The sequence below is a fragment of the Diceros bicornis genome, chromosome 4, assembly GCF_020826845.1.
Source record: "Diceros bicornis minor isolate mBicDic1 chromosome 4, mDicBic1.mat.cur, whole genome shotgun sequence".
NCBI lineage: Eukaryota > Metazoa > Chordata > Mammalia > Perissodactyla > Rhinocerotidae > Diceros > Diceros bicornis.
This window is the reverse complement of record NC_080743.1, coordinates 77,955,755-77,977,338: the sequence shown is the minus strand read 5'-3', so window position 1 is coordinate 77,977,338 and position 21,584 is coordinate 77,955,755. Positions and strand designations below refer to the sequence as shown.

General features: G+C 35.5%; 1 protein-coding gene across 1 annotated transcript in view; it reads right to left on the bottom strand.

Moving 5' to 3' along the window:
- PPP2R5A (protein phosphatase 2 regulatory subunit B'alpha) overlaps positions 1-21,584 on the bottom strand; it is a 70,208-nt gene that overhangs the window by 35,978 nt on the left and 12,646 nt on the right. The gene's annotated exons all lie outside the window — the stretch shown is intronic.

The following is a 21,584-nucleotide window of genomic DNA, read 5'->3' as shown; positions in this document are numbered from 1 at the left end:
GCATGCACCTTCATTTTGGTTAGACCATACTCCCTGCAATTTCCTGAAGAATTCATACTGTTTCCTCTGCCTGGAATGACCTCTTTACACATTCCCACCTTGGGAATTCTCCCCATTAAGTTTCAGCATATGTATATTCCCCCCTTAGAAGCTTTCTTTATGGCACTGAAGCTAAATTGGTTGGTAGTTAATTCACTTTTACCCAAGTGTATCTTACGTGCATATTGTAGTATTTATTGTGCTACATGGCAATTATATTTTACATGTATAACACTCCTAGACTATGAGGGCCCTGAAGTCAAGAAACAAGTGTTATCTTTGTCTATCTCTCTCTCCCCTTCCCCCCGCCCTCTCTTGTATCTAGCACAGTGCCTGGCACATAACAGGCATTCAATAAATGTTTATTGTTTTACTTTCTACTTATTACAAAAATATGGGCACATTATATTGATTTGATTCCAACAAATGTATTAAAGCCTTTTGTTTCCAATATTCAAAAAATAACAAAACTTCAATTCTGAACTTTCAAATCTATAAACAAGGACCTTCCATTAGCTCAATTATTTAAGTTTCTTGAACTACTGAGATTAAATTTTTAAAAAATCATGTATTTCAATACTGACATTTAGCTCATAATATACAAAAGTATTCTTCCACTCAAAACTAGTATCTACTTTATATAAAGATACAGGTAGAAATCTTCATAAAGATGATAACCTAACCAAGATGCCTATGCTTTTTAAATTCTCTGGGGCAGAAAGCTAGCGAAATTACTTTGCTATTATATTCAAGTTTCTGTCCTTAGAAGCTGATGTAGATAAGGTACTGTTAAAATGTAGCAGGTCAGATATCCCAAACCCATTCACACAAAGTCAGAAGACAAATACAGCACATCCTTTTGATCAGTGAATTTTACTCAATAATTTAAAACAAAATTTTTAATAAAACAAATGCAGATCTATTATAAAGAATGACAAAATTCACATGACTTTTAAAGTAAAAATATGAAGATTTTTTTAAAAATCTGAATTTTCTGCAGCCCATTTTTGGCTATGCCACTAGAAACTTCTCCTATGGTAGCTCTACATTTACAAAGAACTTGTATAATACTCTCTATTCCAGAATCAGTAGTGGCTCTCTGCTACATGAAGGCCGAGGTCTACAATCCTAAGACTGGCATCAGAGTCTACATAATATTATCAGAGTACATGACATTTCTGATGATCACTTTGATGAAGTTTTTGATTCAGGATCACCTTTAATGAAACTGTTCTTAAGTGGGAACATTGTTATGTATCCTTAACAAAGAAGACCATTAAATCTGCAACTATTTTTAATACCAAGTAATATGTTAAACAGTTATCCTTACCCTAGAATTAACCTCATTCTATTAGGGGTGAAAATGAAGCACCATCTGGCACACATACTGCATATAACCTTACCAAGTCATATATTCACTACCCTTGTTCATCCCAAACTGACCATCAGTAATTCTAAGCGGAATCTGCTCATTCTCTGACAGGTCCCTTGTATCCTGAATGGCTTTTTCCTTAAATCCTCTAGGGGGTTTTCTCCCTTAAAGTTAAAATGGTGATATGCATTTGATTTCAATTAATAAATGATGCCCACTTAATACTGGTATTTAGTTAATTTCAATTAATAAACAGATGTCTGCTTAACACTGATACTTAGTTTGAAAAACTAGAAGATGGACACCACTGCTTTTGTAAGCTTCCTAATTATGCTAAACCTATTAGATTGGGTATGTATTACATAGTAGAGAAGGAGTAATTATTTGAGCTATAAGAATCCTTCTCAACTCACACTATACAGGAAATCCCCATAGTTCTCTTAGTTGCTCAGTAATATCTTTATCTATTTATAAAGATATCTATATCTTTATTATATAGCTTTATATTATATCTCTATTATAATATGGATTAAATCTTTATATATAACTAATATTATAATGTGGCTTGGGGAGAGTTTTAAAATATTTTTTAGCTGTTATTTCCTTATGCTAAAAGCAAATTCATACAACATCCCATTTCAATATGTGGTCACCTTATACAGCCAGTCTTATTCTCTCCTTCCTCCCCCTACCAGCTCCTCAATGTGAAATCACTCTCTTCCTATTCTCCAAAGGCCATGGCTTTTTTCAAATTCTTCTTACCAGAAATACCTTACCAGATTTCCTCCTCTATGTTTCAAAATCCTACTCACCCTTTAAAAATAAACTTAAATCTCACATTCTCCAGAAAACTTCTCTTAGGTAGGTCAGGATACAGTGACCCCTCCCCTCTCACATCATCTGTAGTACTCACAACCTCAATCATACAGTCGAGTATGCACTATCTTCAGGCTTGAATTTAACGAATGTTTCTTTTATCATCCACCAAAAGACTTTAGGTTTCTCAAAGGCAAGTATCATTCACTGAGCAGGGTTTCTTTTTTATTTCTTTTACATCTAGCATACGGTATGTAAGGACTGGACAAATACATATTTGATGCTAGAAAAAACTCTAAATTTGAAGAATAAAAATTATGCACTGAAAAAAGGCTAGAACAAGGAAGAGTTCAAAATTGGTGCTGGGTATCAAAAGTAGCATAAATAGTAAATTATTACATCATATCTATGCTTAAGAATTTATAACAACGACCATTTTTATCAGTAATCTACTTTGATGGCAGATTTAAATGGATTAAATGAAATAATGATCATGAAGGTGAGTGCATAGATTTCAAAGTGGAATACAAATGGAAGGCATTTTCCTCTTACATCACAGGCTAATAGCCTATGGCTAACGTGTTAGAAGGCACAACATGATTTTCAGGATTGGCAAACAGTAGATTCAGGAACATGTTACATATAAAAAAGAAAGTTTCTTTTTCCAGGCACCTAACTCTTGAGTCTTCTCCGGAAAGAAATTAATGTTTTTCATAGCTTCTCCATTTAGTAATCCATTTCCTGGCCTAAAGATTTATTTGAATTATTCTCCTCCAGAACTATATCCCAGCATTACCTAGTGCTTGGGTAGGATAGGTCACATCTGGATCTTCCCAAACATTAGAAATATTTAGAAACAGTTAACATTTCAACTCCTCTGGCTCTGAGTTACAATAGAAGTTTCTAATTCTCAATTATTTTTAGGTATTAGGGAATAGAAAAATCTTTTCCTACCTAACCCTGTAAGTATATGTTCTACTGAGAAGTCTGCTGTGCTAGATAATAAAATATACTACTACTGCTAACATTAGTGCTTCCTTCATATCAAATACATTTCTAAGTGTTTCATATGTGCTAATTTATTTAACCTTCAAAACAATCCTTTGAGATTAGTTCTGAAAGTTAGACTTGATTTCCTGCCTTTAAGAGATCAGAAGCAGGTTAGGAAGGCAAGATACAAAACATATAATGATACTACTATTAGGCAATAAACAAATGCAAAAGGAGTTGCCATTTACCATATATATATTGCCTATTCTCTCTATAATCTGGAATCAAAAAAAATCTGAGAGTGCTTATAAGATTAAATATAAACAGAGCAATTAAAAATAAAATCAGAATTAATTAAAAGCAGGGAAGTTACAGATATTACAAGGTATTTGACTGCTATATTTAACCACTGTTTTTGTGGTTCTTGGAAGCTAAGGTAAAACAGCTGTGGAAGAGTAGACCAGACTGTAAAAGGTTTAATGAGAGAAGAGAGGAAGTTACTGTCATCTACTATTGGTTAGCTTACTTCTAGGTTCAAGACATGCAATAGTTTTTTTTTTTTTTTTTAATTGATGTTTTAATGGTTTCTAACATTGTGAAATTTTGGGTTGTACATTTTTGTTTGTCCATCACCCCATATATGACTCCCTTCACCCCTTGTGCCCACCCCCCACCCCCACTGCCCGGGTAACCACAGTCCAGTTTTCTCTGTCCATGTGTTGGTTTATATTCCACATATGAGTGAGATCATACAGTGTTTGTCTTTCTCTTTCTGGCTTATTTCATTTAACATAATACGCTCCAGGCCCATCCATGTTGTTGCAAATGGGACGATTTTGTCTTTTTTTATGCCTGAGTAGTATTCCATTGTATATATATACCACATTTTCTTAATCCAATCGTCAGCCGAGGGACACTTAGGTTGCTTCCACTTCTTGGCTATGGTGAATAATGCTGCAATGAACATAGGGGTGCATAAGCCTCTTTGGATTGTTGATTTCAGGTGCGTTGGATAGATTCCCAGTAGTGGGATGGCTGGATCATAGGGCATCTCTATTTTTAATTCTTTGAGGAATCTCCATACCGTTTTCCATAGAGGCTGCACCAATTTGCATTCCCACCAGCTGTGTATGAGGGGGGTTCCTGTTTCTCCACATCCTCTCCAACATTTGTTGTTTTTTGTCTTGGTGATTATAGCCATTCTAACGGGCGTGAGGTGGTATCTTAGTGTTGTTTTGATTTGCATTTCCCTGATGATTAGTGATGTTGAGCATCTTTTCATGTGCCTATTGGCCATCTGTATATCTTCCTTGGAGAAGTGTCTGTTCATTTCCTCTGCCCATTTTTTGATCGGGTTGTTTGTTTTTTTGTTGTTCAATTGTGTGAGTTCTTTATATATTATGGAGATCAACCCCTTGTCAGATGTATGTTTTGCAAATATTCTCTCCCAGCTGGTTGGTTGTTTGTTCATCTTGATTCTGGTTTCATTTGTCTTATAAAAGCTCTTTAATCTGATAAAGTCCCACTTGTTTATTTTTTCTTTAGTTTCCCTAGTCTGGGTAGGCAAGGACATGCAATAGTTTTATATAGGTCAAAAACATTTTTATAATGGTTTTCTTAGCAAGACAAGATGATGATCATAGTTTTCATCATTAAAAAAAATTATGAAATATTTTGCACTTGTAGATGTTTGATATGTCCCAACTCTTAGGCACCTTTCTTAAACATCAGTTACACTGAATTTTGTCATTAAAAAAAATAGAGAAGAAAAAATAGAAAATAAACTTCAATAGGTTGACAAAAGATCAGACTATATTTCATAAATATGAATAACAATTTATGAGAAAAAGAATGCATAATAATTCTGTTAGTTAAATGTAAAAAGCACTGGCAATATCTACACTGGCCACTTTATACTTAGCTTCCCCATTACAAGGAGGTTTGCAAATGAAGTCTGTCATACTCAACGATGTTTCAGTCTTGCAATGTCTTATATTTAGGCAGTAATGTCACATATTGTTTTTACTTGGCTATTTTTACTGGGCTAATGTTGATTATCCATTTGCCATTTTCAATCTGAATAATGTTCATTCTGATTCCTATGGTGATAGCTTCTTTCCCTGGGATTCTCCCTGCAATAATAACTGATGTTTTCTATCACAATTTCACTTAGAGGTTTAAAACTAAAAACACCTCTGGAAATACACAAGGTCACAGGAAAAATTCAGAACACCTTATAGTACTACAAGCATGCGTCACTTAACAACAGGGATATGTTCTGAGAAATGCATCCTTAGGCGATTTTGTCCTTCTACAAACATCACAGAGTGTACTTACACGAACCTAGATGGTATAGCCTACTACACACCTAGGCTACATGGTACTGATCTTACGGGACCACCGTTGTGCATGCGGTCCATCGGTGACCGAAACATCATTATGCAGCACATGACTGTACATCATACAGTGATTGGAACGGTGGATGCTCACAATGTAATTGTTTTGCATCATGACCCAAGTACTACACAGTATTTGCTCAGTCACCTTGAAATTAATTACCACACAAGAGACCTCAAATTATTGCTGGAGCAGTTTAAACCAGGTTTTCTTGAAATGATGACGTTATATATTTCAAACAGATATCAATTTCTTCCAAAGTGTGTAAATGAATCAGGAGCAAATAAAAGATGAGTATTTAACATCCTAGTGACTGCTATTTAAATGAAGAGAAAAACCCAGTCCTACACATAAACCTATTAGTATATTTTGACCTCCCTAAGTACTTACCTGGGAGCAATTCAGACTACTAATCATTATCATAGTGCATTATATTTACCAATTTTAAATGCCTTAAGTATTTATGTTGCCTCAAGGAAACTCGATTACAACTTATGAATATTATGTAATGACCTGAAATACTAATCTACATTTGCCTCTTCAATAACAACATCAGAGCTAAGGATTTACTACAAGTGCTCTTCTAGAAAATATTACTAAATCCTCAAAATAAAAAGCTCTGCATGAAAATTATGAAAGATACAAGAAAAACCGCACAATCAAGGAACTGTCCAAACAACAGACGTGCCTTGCCTTGCAAAATATATAATCAGTTTAAATTTGACCGGAAGATGAGTTTTTTAAGCACATCTTAACTGTCTTCCATTTTATTATGACTGATAGCTGATCTCACTAAAAAATTCTCACCACTGTAGAAATCCCTGCATGGTCTTAGGCAGAGAAAGAATCAAGACAACTCTAGAGAAGTGAGACATTTCACCCTGGGAAAATTATTAACACAACTTTTAAGACTCACAAAAGCCTTGCCAGGTGTTCCCTACTTATCTCTAAATTCTTAAGTTTTTTTCAGCATCCAACTTGAAGATCTATCTGGCTCACACTTTAAGAAATATTGCTCTAGAGAACTGTTTTCTAAAGTGTGGTTTGCAACCCACTGGTGAGAAGTAAGATCATTTTAGTGGGTCACAAACAGAATTTTAAAATATATATAAAACAGCAAGTTGCATGTGAGTATTATTTCATTAAACTGTATATGAGTACTGAGTTGTAAAGTAAAATGTGTTCCTTACTATAGTTTGCAGTCAAAAAAAGTTTGAAAGCCATTGCTGTACATATGTAAAGTACTACAAGATCCCATACTACATAACATGCCTAAAATCACAAAGAAAATCTGTAATGAAACTGGGACTCAAATCACCTAGAATGCAAGAACAAGCATAAGACTACTATCTTTGAAATATCAACTGTTCCTTTAATAGCTATATTCTAAATCCTTACCTATTTAGAGATTCACAATGCATATTAGTTACAAATGGCAAGTCTCCTCCCTTTCACTCAAAAAATAAAAGTAAACCAAAAAAAAAAAAAAAGATATTAACCTACAATAACAAAGAGAATAGAAAAATGGGCCCTTCGGCAAGAGACTTCAACAAATTTCTGGAAAACTCAAAGTACAGGAAGAAGTGTTACATGACAAAACCAAAACAGAGGAAGTCATATCCTAGGATAAACAGAAAGGGAATTACAGAAAAAGTTCCTACAGAACTCCAGATTAGAAATGCCTAGTGAAATAGAGGATGGGATTAAGACATGAGCTGAAAATAGGGGCATTATACAAATCTATATGTGCTGAACAGTCTACCACTCCACTCAAAAAGACAGTCAAGCATTTATGCTCCAGGCAAAAAAAAAAACCTGGAAGGTTCTTCCCTAAAAAAACTGAATAGTCCCAGAGAAAGATTCATACATCTTAGTTTTTAACTAGTTCAGACAGTCAATAAACCCCATCCAACTTCTGAAGTGATTTTTTTTCACTCATATATATTAATAGAAAATAAAGGATCACTAGACATTCAAGGAAAGCCTGTAACATGAAAGAAAACTAAATAAACAGAAAAAAATGACCCCAAACAAAGGGATAATATAGCATATCACTGTGAAATTTCAAATGCCCAGGAGAAAAGACTAAAAGCTTTCAGATTGAAGGAAAAAAAAAAAAAGTTCACTCACAAAAAAACCAGAAGTAGATATCCATCAGATTTCTTATCAGCAAGAGTGATGCCAGAAGATAATGGGTAATGGCCTAGAGAAGCAACTGGGCCATTTGAAGGTGGAGGAAAAAGGCCCCATAAGAGTGGTCTCTAGAGGTGGAACAACAGGATATCTTATTACGTGGAGATATGGAGGAAAAAACTGAGAGTACAAGAAAAGAAAATGAGACACAATTAGAAACTCCAGGAAATACTTAAAAAATTAGTATTTTTAGTATATAAATAGTATATATATAATTATATATACATAATATATAAAAATTATATAAGAAAGGAAATGTAATTATATTCTGTGGCTCTCCAGCTTATATAGTCAAACAATATAAACCTCGTTCACTGACTTGCAACCTTTAGAATTAACGTACAATTTACAGAAAACTTAATTATGGCTATAGAAAATGTTACCAACCTTAAAAATGTAATGTAAAGATGACTAAAGTGGAGGGTGAAAGGAGAAGAGGAGAACTGAGGGGCACTACCTTTCCAACTTCATTTCCCGTTACTCTCCCTTTTGTACCCCATGTTCCATTCATATTGATATCTAAAGGTCCCTGAATCGCCTGTTTGCACAAGTGCTAGTTGGAATGCACTCTCCCATCATTACTCTTCATCCTCTTCAGAAGCAAATAAAGATAGTGCCCATCCAAACACTAACCAATGAGAAAAAAACTTCAGCCAAAGGATTTCAAGTCTACCAGGACCATTAAACATGACTATATCCTCTGTTGTGCGATAGAGAACCAGGATATTTAGCCTAATTTAGTTGTTAGTGCTGTGCAGTCGATTCCAACTCCTAGCGACCCTGTGTAAGGCGGAGTGGAACCCTGCCCAGTCTTTTTGCATCATCCTTTCACCTTCCAGTGGTGTATCAGACAATGCTCCACTGCTATTTATAGTGTTCTCATGGCCAATTTTTTTGCAAGTGAGTAGCCAGGTCCCTTTTCCTAGTCTATCTTAGTCTGGAAGCTCTGCTGAAACCTGTCCACCATGGGTGACCCTGCTGGTATTTCAAATACCAGTGGCATAGCTTTCAGCAACATGCAGCTGCCACAGGATGACAACTGACAGATGGGTGATGTGGTTCCCTGACCAGGAAATGAACCTGGGCCACGGCAGCAAGAGCCCCAGATCTTAACCACTAGACCACCAGGGCTGACTATTTTAACCTAATACCATTAAATACTTACAAAACTTCTCTTGTTCTAATTCCACGCTTATCCAGTATAGTAGTTTTAAAATGTGTTCACAAATTATTTGACATTCCTCTCTTCAAAAGGTGGAGTTTATTTTTCGTCCTGTGAATGCGGACTGGACTTAGTGACTTGCTTCTAGGGAACAGAGTCAGTATTACGGAAGTGATGACTTCCAGGTCTAGGTCATAAAAGGTTATATGACTTCTAAGATTGATACTTCCTGAAAAGATCCAGAGTCACAAGAGCCCTCGAGGTTCACAGAATAAACTATTTGAGAAAAACAACACCTATGCAGTTGAGTATACAGCCTGGCTGATTACAGTGATTCATTTGATGTTAGGAAACTTTTGTAAGGATTTTTTGAAGTAAATTAGAATCTTGAGGAAAACGTTGTAAGGAAATTTTATGTTGTATTCTTTGGTGTCAGTTTATGAAACCTATTTGGGAAGACTACCACTAAATCAAGAAATCTTTAAGCTTCCCAAGAAGCATTGTATTCTTGATGAATTTTCTTTCTTTCCTTCTTTTTTTTTTTTTTTGGTGAGGAAGATTGTCCCTGAGCTAACATCTGTTGCCAATCTTTCTCTTTTTGCTTGAGGAAGATTGTCCCTGAGCTAACATCTGTGCCAATCTTCCTCTATTTTGTATGTGGGACACTGCCACCACATGGCTGGATGAGCGGTGTGTAGGTCTGTGCCTGAGATCTGAACCTGCAAACCCCGGTCCACCGAAGTGGAGCACATGAACTTAACCACTATGCCACCGGGCTGGCCCCATGATGAATTTTGAATGTCTGAGTCTATTCCTCTGCCTTATACACTCAGATACATGGTTTCTTTTTATCATACACATACAAATATAAATTAAACAAGCTCATGACACAGTAATAAATGCCAATTTATTAATTTAGAATGAGAAATTATTCACCCATGTGCTGTATTAGAATATTCTAATAAATGTTCCTTAGGCAGACCTACAGGAGAAGCCAAATCATAATCAGAATGATGTTTGGTGTATTAATTTTCTATTGCTTAGTAACAAATTATCCCAAATCTAGTGGCTTAAAACAACAATAATTATTATCTTTGGGTCAGAGAATCAGGCAGGACACAGCAGGGACAACATATCTCTGCTCAATAATGTCTAAGGCCTCAGCTAGAAAACTAGAAAGCCAGAGGCTGGAATCCTGTGAAGACTAAATCACTTATATGTCTGGCAGTTGATTCTGGCTTTTGGCTGAAGTATTAGCTTGGGGGGCTAGCGCCAGAACCCCCACATGTGACCTTTCATGTGGCCTGAACTTCTTCAAAATATAGTGACTGGGTTTGAGGCACAAGTAATTTGAGAGGTCTAACAAAAGACACTCAAGACTTTTAAGAAGAAAATTATAAAATTTTTATGAATTATATGATACACACAAATAACAGAGATATACCATATTCATGAATGAGAAGACTCAACGTCCTCCCCAATGAATCTATACAGGAAATGCAATTTGAATTGCATCAGAGGGTGTTTTGTTGGAACTTGAAGAATTGCTCTTAAAATTCATCTGGAAAAATAAAGAGCCAAGAATAGCCAACATGATTTTTAAAGAGATGAAGACGAGAAGAATCACCTCATCACATGCAGTAATTAAAACTACATAGTATTGTACAGGAATAGACAAAAAGACCACTGGAAAAAAAAAATAAGACACCTAGAAACATGCCAGTGTACCTATACAGAAAGTTAATGTATAATAGAGTTGGTGTTTTTAAAAAAAATTCAGTGGGCAATTTTTAAAATTCAATATATTATCCTAGGACCACTAGCTATTCATATGAAAATAAATTAGATCTCTCTCACACTATTTACAAAAATTAATTCCAAGAGAACTAAAAAACTAAATGTGACTAGGAGAACTGTAAAACATTTCGAGTTTTATAACCAATTCTGGATTGGTATTCAGAATGCACAAAAGAACATCTATAAATCAATAAGAAAAAGGCAAATAAATCTATAGAAGAAAGGGAACATAAACATAAATGACCAATAAGCATATGAAAAGGTATTCAACCACACTAGTAAGTAGAAAAATGTAAATATGTATAAACTGTATATATAAATTTATGTATGAAATGCCATACATCATTTCATACCCATTGGATAAGAATAACAAAAAATGTAGGCAAGACTTCTGCTGCCAGCAGACTAGCCCTCCCACTGTAAACTACTAAAAACTAGACAAAATATATGAAATAACTGTTTTCAAATGTTGGAAAACAGGGAATATGGGATTGTGATCCTTGAGAGAAGGAAAACAGAGACAGCTCCACAATCACAACAGCTCTGTCAGCACTTTCCAGATTGCAGCATAAGAGAAGCCTCAAAACAGCAAGCAGCCTAACTGAGCTAAACAGAGAGCAGAGATGAGGGCTATTGACGTGGCTAGAATTTGCATGGAAAGTACAAGGGAGAAATGAACTGACAATATAACTTTTCTCTTTTATTCTATTTACGTGGCAAATCATTTTTAAATGTAAAACCAGCCTTAGATTTCTGGCATAAATCACACATGATCATGATGAATCATCTATCTATACCTTGCTAAATTCAACTTGTTAATATTTTGTATAAGATTTTTGCATCTACGTTCATACAGGATATTGGTCTATAATCTTCATTTCTTGTAATGTCCTTGTCAGGGTGTTCAACTAGGATTCAATTAAATAGATATAAGACTTCAGATTTTTGTTTCTTCTTGTGTCAGTTTCAGAAAGCTGTTTATTTCAAGAGATTTTCCCAATTCCTCTAAGTTTCCAACTTTATTGGCATGATTATATCCCTGAAAGCTATGAATTCCTAGATAAGAGTAAAGTACTAATTATTACTACAAAAAGCAGCTAAAATTTTAGTCCACAAGAAGATCGACTCCTAGCAAGACAAGGTAAAGAGCTCTACAGATCTGCTCCCCAATGAAACTGATGAAAAATATTTTTAAAACAACTTTTTAAAGCTTCTGGAAATGGTCCTAAGATAAACAGCAAATGAGGAAACATCTATCCAAAAATATCTATAAAAATTTGGTAAGAAAAGCAAGAGTCGGTAGTATTTGAACCAAGACAGCTACCTCCCTCTCTCCTCCCAGCTCAGCTAGGCAGAAACTGCACTCCAGAGAGATGCAGCCAAGAACACAGGGATCCCCCCTCTACCTCCAGCTTCTGGTCAGACAGCTTTCTTCAGGTGAGCAACAGGATGTTGGCATTTCTCATCCTGCCCACAGCTAACTGTTGTTGCTTAAGGCTAAATTCCAGGCCAGTGCGGTTGAGAAGAGGGGTTCCCTTCTTCTGCCCAACCTCCACTTCTGGGACAAAGGCTCTACCTTTGATGCAGCACCACTGAGAATACTGGGGCCCCAATTACCCTAGTCCTGGCTGGTAAGGCAGTGGTTCCACGCTGGAAGAGGTAAGCCAAAAAGATCTGAGCCAAAAAGATCTGCTCCCTCTCCATTGCATGCTCAGCTCCTAAAGTGGGCGTTACTCAGACAAAAGCATGCCACTGTCCCCACCCCAAGCTCCAGAGCCCTGGGTTAGAGATTCTGCCTGGAAGGAGAAGCCATAAAACAGCCATTATGTCTCCTCCCAAAGGAACTGACTTCATTTGCAACAGAGTATGGAAAAGTTCAAACAAGAGTGCTTTTAAAAACAGTATGGATTGTGGTGAGAGGCAATGGGGAGATTTGTAGATTCAATGAGGACATAGGTGTTAGCTAGCTAGTTTGCAGGAGAACACCAGGTAAAGAAACAGCTTGGAGGAGGACTCCTGGTGTCAGAACAAATATCAAACACTAACCTCAGTAACTATTCCTTCAAAGGAGCCTGAATTTGATTGGATTAGTCTGTAGAACAATTTATGCCCCAGGGCATTGTGAAAACAATTAAGCAATCTACTGGAAGTCACTGGAATTTAAACTTGGGAGTGTGGTCAAGAAAAGACAAAGAGTCCTGCCAAAACCACTGTCATCTCAGGGTGACTACTGGCATACCCAAAGCTGTGCCTCTCTGAGGAACAACATTAGAGGCTTAACACTGTAGTGGGTGGAAACTTCATCTGGTCACTAAACAAATAAACAAACAAATAACAATAACAAGCTCCAAGGGGTGGAACCAGTAACCCGAGTTGCTACAATATATTATCTAAACGTCCAGTTTACCACAAAAAAATTATGATATACAAAGCAACAGTAAAGTATGACCATATGCTAAGAAAAAAAAAAGGGGGCAACAGAAGCTACCTGTGAGAGTAACCAGATGTTGGTTTAACAGAAAATGACTTCAAAGTAGCCATTATAAATATATTCAAAGAACTAAAGAAAACCATGACTAAAGAAGTAAAGAAGATGTGCCAATGTCACATCAAATAGAAGATATCAATAGACAGAATTTACCCAAAAAAAGAGAAACAAATGAAAATTCTGTATTGAAAAGTATCATAATGAAATGAAAAACTCACTAGAAGAACTCAACAGTAGATGTGAACTGGCAGAAGAAAGAATTAGAGAACTTAGAAGATAGATCCATAGAAATCATGAAATCTGAAGAACAGAGAGGAAAAAAAGATGAAGATAAATGACAGAGCTTCAGACATCTGTAGGACACCATACAGTTTACCAAATGCATATAATGGGAGTACCAAAAGGAGAAGAGAGAAAGGAGCAGAAAAAATATTTGAAGAAATAATGACTGAAAACTTCCCAAATTTATTGAATAACACTAACCTACACATCCAGGAAGCTCAACAAACTCCAAGAAGGAAAAATGCAAGGAGATCCACAAACAGACACATAGTAAAAGTGCTGAAAGTCAAGGACAAGGAGAAAATCTTGAAAGCAGCAAGAGAAAAATTCTGGTCACTTACAAAGGATAAGATTAATAGTTGACTTCTCAGAAGAAACAATAGAGGCCAGAAAACAGCAGAATAACATATTCAAACTGCTCAAAGAAAAAAACTGTCAACCAAAAATCCTATATCCAGCAAAGCTATCTTTCAAAAATGAAGGCAAAATAAAGTCATTCCCAGATAAACAAAAACTGAGAGAATTTATTGCTAGCCATCCTGCCTTACAAGAAACACCAAAGGAATTCCTTCAGCCCAAAATCAAGTGACTAGACAAAGTAATTCAAATCCATACAAAAAAACAAAGAGCACCAGTAAAGGTAATCATGTAATTATAAAAGACAGTATATATACATATTTTTTCTTTCTTCTCTTAACTGATTAAAAAAAGATCACTGTATAAAGTAATATGTATATATGTATTGTTGACATTACCACAAAGAAATGCAATATATTTGTAACATGCTTGCCAATAACAGCACAAAGGAGGTGGATGGGAGCAAAGCTGTACTGGGCTAAAGAAACAACTACTGATGGTAAAGTAATAATTATAACAAAGTATTGTTGTGTTTGTAACATCAATAAATGTAATTGTATAACAATAACACCACAAAAAGGGGGAGAATGAAACAGAGGAACAAAGAAACAATGCATCTATATCTCACTGGAACTAAGCTAGTATAAATATGAAGTTGATTCTAATATGTTAATATGTATATGATAAGCCCAAGAGCAACCACTAAAAATAAACTCAAAAAGATGTAGCGAAAAAAAAGCATTGAACAAACTTACATGCTGCCTTGGAAAACAGTCACTTAATACTGAAGAAAGCAATAAAGGAAAAATACAGAACAAAAACACATGAGACACGAGACAGCCCTGATGGCCTAGTAGTTAAAGTTTGGTGTGCTCTGCTTCAGTGGCCCGGGTTCGGTTCCTGGGCGTGGAACCACACCACTCATCTGTCAGTAACCGTGCTGTGGTAGCAGCTCACATACAAGAACTAGAAGAATTTACAACTATGTACTAGGGCTTGGGGGGCAGGGTGGGGGGAGTAAGATTGGCAACAGATGTTAGCTTAGGGCAAATCTTCCCCTGCAAAAGAGAAAGACATGAGACACACAGAAAACAAAAAGTAAAATGGCAGACATAAATCCAACTATATCAATAATGTTAAATGTAAATGGATTAAACAATCCAATAAAAAGGCACAGACTGTCAGACTGGATTTTAAAAAATGACCCAACTATATGCTGTCTCCAAAAGATAAACTTTAGATTCAAAGATACAAACAGATTGAAAGTAAAAGGATATAAAGTGATATATCATGCAAACAACCACAAGTGAGCTGGAGTGGCTATACTAATACCAGATAACAGATTTAAAACAAAAAAAAATTTTATTAGAGATAAAGAGGGTCATTTTATAAGGATAAAAGGGTCAATTCATCAGGAAGACGTAACGATTATAAAGATAAGTGCACCCACTAACACAGTACCAAAATAAATGAAGCAAAAACTGACAAAAATGAAGATAGAAATAGACAATTCAATAACAATAGTTGGAAACCTCAATATCTCACTTTCAATAATGGATAGAACAACTAGGCAGAAAATCAATAAGGAATAAAAGACTTGAACAACACTGTAAACAAACTAGACCTAACAGACTTCTATAGAATACTACAGAATTTATATTTATTATAGAAAACTCCACCTAACAACAGCAGAATGTATATTCTCAAGTGCACATGGAACATTCTCTAGGATAGACCATACGCCAGGTTCTAAAACAAACCTCAAAAAATTTAAAAACATAGAAATAACACAGAGTATGTTCTCTGACCACAATGGAATAAAATTATAAATTAATAACAGAAAAAAATTTGGGAAACTCACAAATATGTGGAAATTAAACAACACACTCCTAACTAATGGATCAAAGAAGAAATCAAAAGGAAAATCAGAACACACTTTGAGACAAATGAAAATGAAGACACAACAAACCAAAGCATATGGGATGTGGCTAAAGCAGTATCTGGAGGGAAATTTATAGCTATAAACGCCTATATAAGAAAGAACAAAGATATCAAATCAATAACCTAAGCTTTGTCATTGTAAGTGACCCAGAATAGCCAAAACAATCTTGAAAAAGAAGAACAAAGTAGGAAGACTCCTGTTTCCCCATTTCAAAACTACAAAGCAACAGTAATCAAGACAGTGTGGTACTAAAAAAGGAATAGTCATACAAATCAATTGAACAGAATCAAGAATCCAGAAAAAAACCATGTGCCAACTGATTTCCAGTAAGGGTACCAAGACCATTTATTGGGAAAGCATAGTCTTTTCAACAAATGGTGCTGGGACAAATGAAGAGCCACATGCAAAAGAATGAATCTAAACTCTTACATCACATCTCATACAAAAAATTAACTTAAAATGGGTCAAAGACCTAAATGTGAGGGCTAAACTATAAAATTCTTAGAAGAAAACATAAGAGTAAATCTTAAAGACCTCAGATTTGGGAAAGGATTCTTAGATATGACACCAAAAGTATGAGCAATAAGAAAAAAACGATAACTGGGACTTTTTATCAAAATTAAAAACATTTGTGCTTCAAGGGACACCATTAAGAAAGTGAAAAGACAAAGAGACTTGTATGAAGAATATATAAAGAATTCTTACAACTCAATGATAAAAAATGGGCAAAGAATCTGAAGAGCCATTTCTCCAAGAAAGATATACCAAATGGCCAATAAAAACATTCAAAGATGCTTGATATCATTAGTCACTAGATAAATGCAAATCGTAACAACAAAAAGATACCACTTCATATCCATTAGGATGGCTATAATAAAAAAGTCAGAATAGGAGCCGGCCCAGTGGCATAGTGGTTAAGTTCACACACTCCACTTTGGCGGCCCGGGGGTCACAGGTTTGGATCCCGAGCACGGGATGAGCACCCCTCATCAAGCCATGCTGTGGCAGGCATCCCACATAAAGTAGAGGAAAACAGGCATGGATGTTAGCCCAGGGCCAATCTTCCTCAGCAAAAAGAGGAGGATTGGCAACAGATGTTAGCTCAGGGCTAATCTTCCTCTCACACACACACACACACACAAAACAGTCAGAATAACAAGTGTTGGTGAGGATGTGAAGATATTAGAACCCTCATAAACTGGTGGTGGGAATGTAAAATGGTGTGGCCACAGTGGAAAACGGCGTGGCAGTTCCTCAAGCAATTAAACACTGAATTACCATATGACCCAGCAATTCCACTCCTAGGTATATACCCAAGAGAAATGAAAATATATGTCCACATAAAAACTTGTACACAAATGTTTATAGCAACATTATTCATTATAACCAAAAGGTGGACACCCAAATGTCCATCAGCTGACAAACAGACAAATAAAATGTGGTGCTAAAGCCACACAATGGAATATTATTCAGCCATAAAAGAAATGAAGTACCGATACATGCTACAACATGGATGAACTGTGGAAATTAATAAACAGAAACCTCATTAAAATAGAGTCAGGAGGCCAAAAGGGTAAGCTCTCATGCTCTACTTTCAAAGCAGAGCCCAAAAGGAAGAAGAAAGACTTCCTCTTCCTGACTGGTAAGAAGCTCAGCCAATGAGAGACTGTCACAACTCAGCCAATGAAAAGCCACTACACTTCGAACTCCCAGTGTCCTCCAATGGACTTGTCCTTTACAATAGTGCTCCCAATTTCCTCTTCCCTTCTAGGAGAGTTTCTCCTCCCTTTGTTGCTGAGGACTTGCACATGGCTTACCATGGTTGCAGACCCCGAATTGCAATTCTTTGCTGATCCTGAATAAACTCATTTTTGCTGGAGAAATAATTGGCTATCTATTTATTTAAGGTTAACAGAACTTTGAAAACATTATGCCAAGTGAAAAGCCAGTTACAAAAGACCATATACTAGATGATTCCATTCATATAAAATGTCTAGAATAGGGAAATCGACAGAGATAGAAAGTAGATTAGTGGCTGCTTAGGGCAAGGGAAGGATGGGATAAGGAGATGGGGAGGTAATAGTTAAAGAGTAGAGCATTTCTTTTTGAGATGATGAAAATATTCTAAGATCGACTGTAGTGATGGTTGCACAGATCTACATTAAAAGCCATTGAATTGTATACTTTAAATTGGTAAATTTTATGTTATGTGAATTGTATCTCAATAAAGCTGTTGAAAAAATTTAATCCAGTCCTGGTCTCTAAAATGCTTTCATATCAAATACCCAAGACATTATTGAAAGACAGTAAAAGTTTAAAGATCAATTGTGGCTTAAAAATCAAATGCTACTAACAAAGAATCACATAAACTTCATTCCACCACAAATGTGTACACAACACACGCCTGTGACACCCTTGTTTTGTTTTTATGCTACCTGTACCAATTTATAATACTAAATTAGATGGATAGAAATTTTCATGGAACATGTAAATCAAAACCCAAAAACTACCACATAAAATGAGAAAGAGGTAATAATAATATTTTATCAAATGGCTATGTAGGGTTGGTTTTAAGAACAGTTCACTTGGGCCGGCCCCGCGGCTTAGCGGTTAAGTGCACATGCTCCGCTGCTGGCGGCCCGGGTTCGGATCCCCGGGGCGCACCGACACACTGCTTCTCGGGCCATGCTGAGGCCGCGTCCCACATACAGCAACTAGAAGGATGTGCAGCTATGACATACAACTATCTACTGGGGCTTTGGGGGGGAAAAAAAAAAAAAGAACAGTTCACTGAATTAAAAAAAAAAATCAGTAGCGTAAGATAATTCGGAGTTTTCCCTTGTAATGTAGTTTTGCTGGTACTGTCGCAAATGCATCTTATCAGAAAATCTAGTCTATATTCATTTCCCTCAAGACCTCAAACACCAAGTAGAAGAACAATGACATTTTAATATATTCATTATCATAAAGCCTTCCTCTTCTTGCCCATTTTCATAAAAGTCAATGTGATAAACTAAACTACTTTAGGGATAACCAAATTATTTCAAGTTGTTCATTGTTAATCCTCTATTTTACACCTAAAAAGTAAATAGTTTGAAGTACCAGGTTATCACAATTTGCAACAGAAATAACAGTTTTATAGGTATAATTTTCCTGAAAGGAAAAAGGTACCATATTCCCAATTACTGCTGCTCACATATTTGAAATCTAAAGTAGGATCTCATATAGGATTCACACTACAAATTATAGAACAAGCACTGTATCATAGCAACCCAGCAATATCACTACAGTGACACGTTCAGGATGCAATCCAAGATTCTAATTTAAGAAACTGGCACAGAATATAGGACATGTAGCTTTTTTTGGCAATACCCCTAGAACATTAATAATTAAGAGTCTAAAATCAGCTTTTATTTGAAACTTTAGAGGATCAAGCTATTATAAAGTAACAATAGAAACATTTATTAACACATGATTGGTAGCATTGTAACTAAATATTGTAATTGTAGCTAAATATAGCATTGTAACCATTGACTTGGTTAAGGATCTATGACTTCATTAAAATTGAAAAAGGTGGGAAAAATTGCAGACATCATCACATTTTAGAAAATTTGAATATATGCACCCTACCAGTCTGATAATAAATTCTAATATACAAACGTACATTATTTTAAGAAAAACCCTAGAATACTATCTAAAACTTTGAGGAGCATATATATTTTCATGGTTTACTCAATTGCTTTTCAAATGTGAATATATCCACAACTATTGCATTATAGAAGGGTTAAAATATGCTCTTCAATTTTTATTTCAAAAAAATTAACTAGGTTATCTTTGGTATTTAAAAACCACTTCTGATAAAGTAGAAAAGAACAAGGAATGAAGATGAGCTAATGGAACATGTTATATGGAGTCCTTGGAATGTAGAATCTTGGACTTTAGGAAACAGAATACTGAAAAATAAAGTCTCCTTGGAGAATAAATGGAATATTTGTGTCATCTGCTTAATGCAATTTGAATACAAAACCTGCTATTCTTTAAATAAAACGGTTTTTTTAGAAGGATCTTTGTTTCTCATTTGGGACTTTTAGGGAACAAGAAGTATTAAACAGATCTTTATAGATGGAATGGAGGGCTATAGCTATTTTCAGTATTGACAGCTGCGATGAGGTTCCATCTTATAGCACTCTTACCTGTAACCCCTAAGAAACACCTGCTACTGTGTTAGGGAAAAGAATTACCTACTTTACTTTAACAAGTATACTCAAGTCTCTAGAGCAGGGCCTAAGGTCTACAAACACCCCACTTCCCTCCACCATCAGACTATAGATGGGCTTCAGGGTGGTGGTGGGGAATCCAAGAACTCTGAAATTATATACAAAATATTGTATATGATATTTTCTGAGAAGATAATGTATTCCTTTAATCAAATTTTCTGAGAGATCCATGTGTAACCTCCCTAAAATTAAATACTAGTACTCTTAGATTATTTCCTCTCCTTTTAATATAAGGAATTTTTATAATCAAGGTTTAAGATGATTTGATTCAGTATTTCCAGAAATAAAGACTTTATTCAGAAACAATTCTAAATTGATTTTAATTTTTTTCTTTCAGAAAATATGCTATTTGTAATATTCTATTAAACTAAAAACAATAGTTTACAGAACAGCCTATGTTACACGGTCCCACTAATGGGAAAATACAGGAAGATGCTCAAAATTTTAAGAGAAGTTTTCTCAGTCTTTATAAGATTCTCTTTTGACTTGTTTTTAACAGTAAGTCTATAAGCTTTTACAAAAATAATAAAGCTGTTATAAAAGAAATAGGGTAGTTAAGAATATGACATTTCTCATTGCATAGTCTTTAAATGAGTTTATTTTAGAAAACCATGAAAACTGAGACTCACTCATGACTCACAGCAAGTATTATATCCTAAAATAGTCATTCCTATTCCACAGGAGAAGCTACTTTTCTAGATCTTAAAAACAGCAGTTCTCAAAATATCAAAATACATTATGTGTAAGGTCATCCAGGTGGTTCAAATTAAAAACAGAATATCAAAATATATGAAATACCAAAATCAGTGCAGGGTCTCTGGTAGCTAGGTAAAAGCTGAGTTATTTTTACTTTTCCTACATGAATAACAGAAATTTCCTATGAAAGAAATATGGCTCTGAAAATTAAATACACCTGAAAAGCATTTCATTGTTACATTTGCTATTTTATTTTCACTTTGGATTCAAATTTAGGCTGGTTTATTCACTGGAAGCACAAATGTATGTCGAAAACTTAAGATAACATATTGTCGGGCCGGCCCCATGGCTTAGCGGTTAAGTGCACGCGCTCCGCTGCTGGCAGCCCGGGTTCGGATCCCCGGTGCCCACCGCTTCTCCGGCCATGCTGGGGCCGCGTCCCACATACAGCAACTGGAAGGAGGTGCAGCTATGACATACAACTATCTACTGGGGCTTTGGGGGGAAAAAATAAATAAATAAAATCTTTAAAAAAAAAAAAACATATTGTCTAATTTCAGTTTTTCTGGAGGTTTTAGCAGGAGAACAAAATCAGTAAAGTAATAGATGAATTCGCCCAATTGACTTTTATATCCAAGTCTCAGCTATCGTGCCCCAATTTATTTTCCTCCCTCAAATTGGGAAATAATGATCAGAAAGGCAGTGCTATGCTAACGTGGCCACAGTTAAAAAAAAAAAAAATGTTTTCAAACACGTTGTATACATAGCTTGTGTAG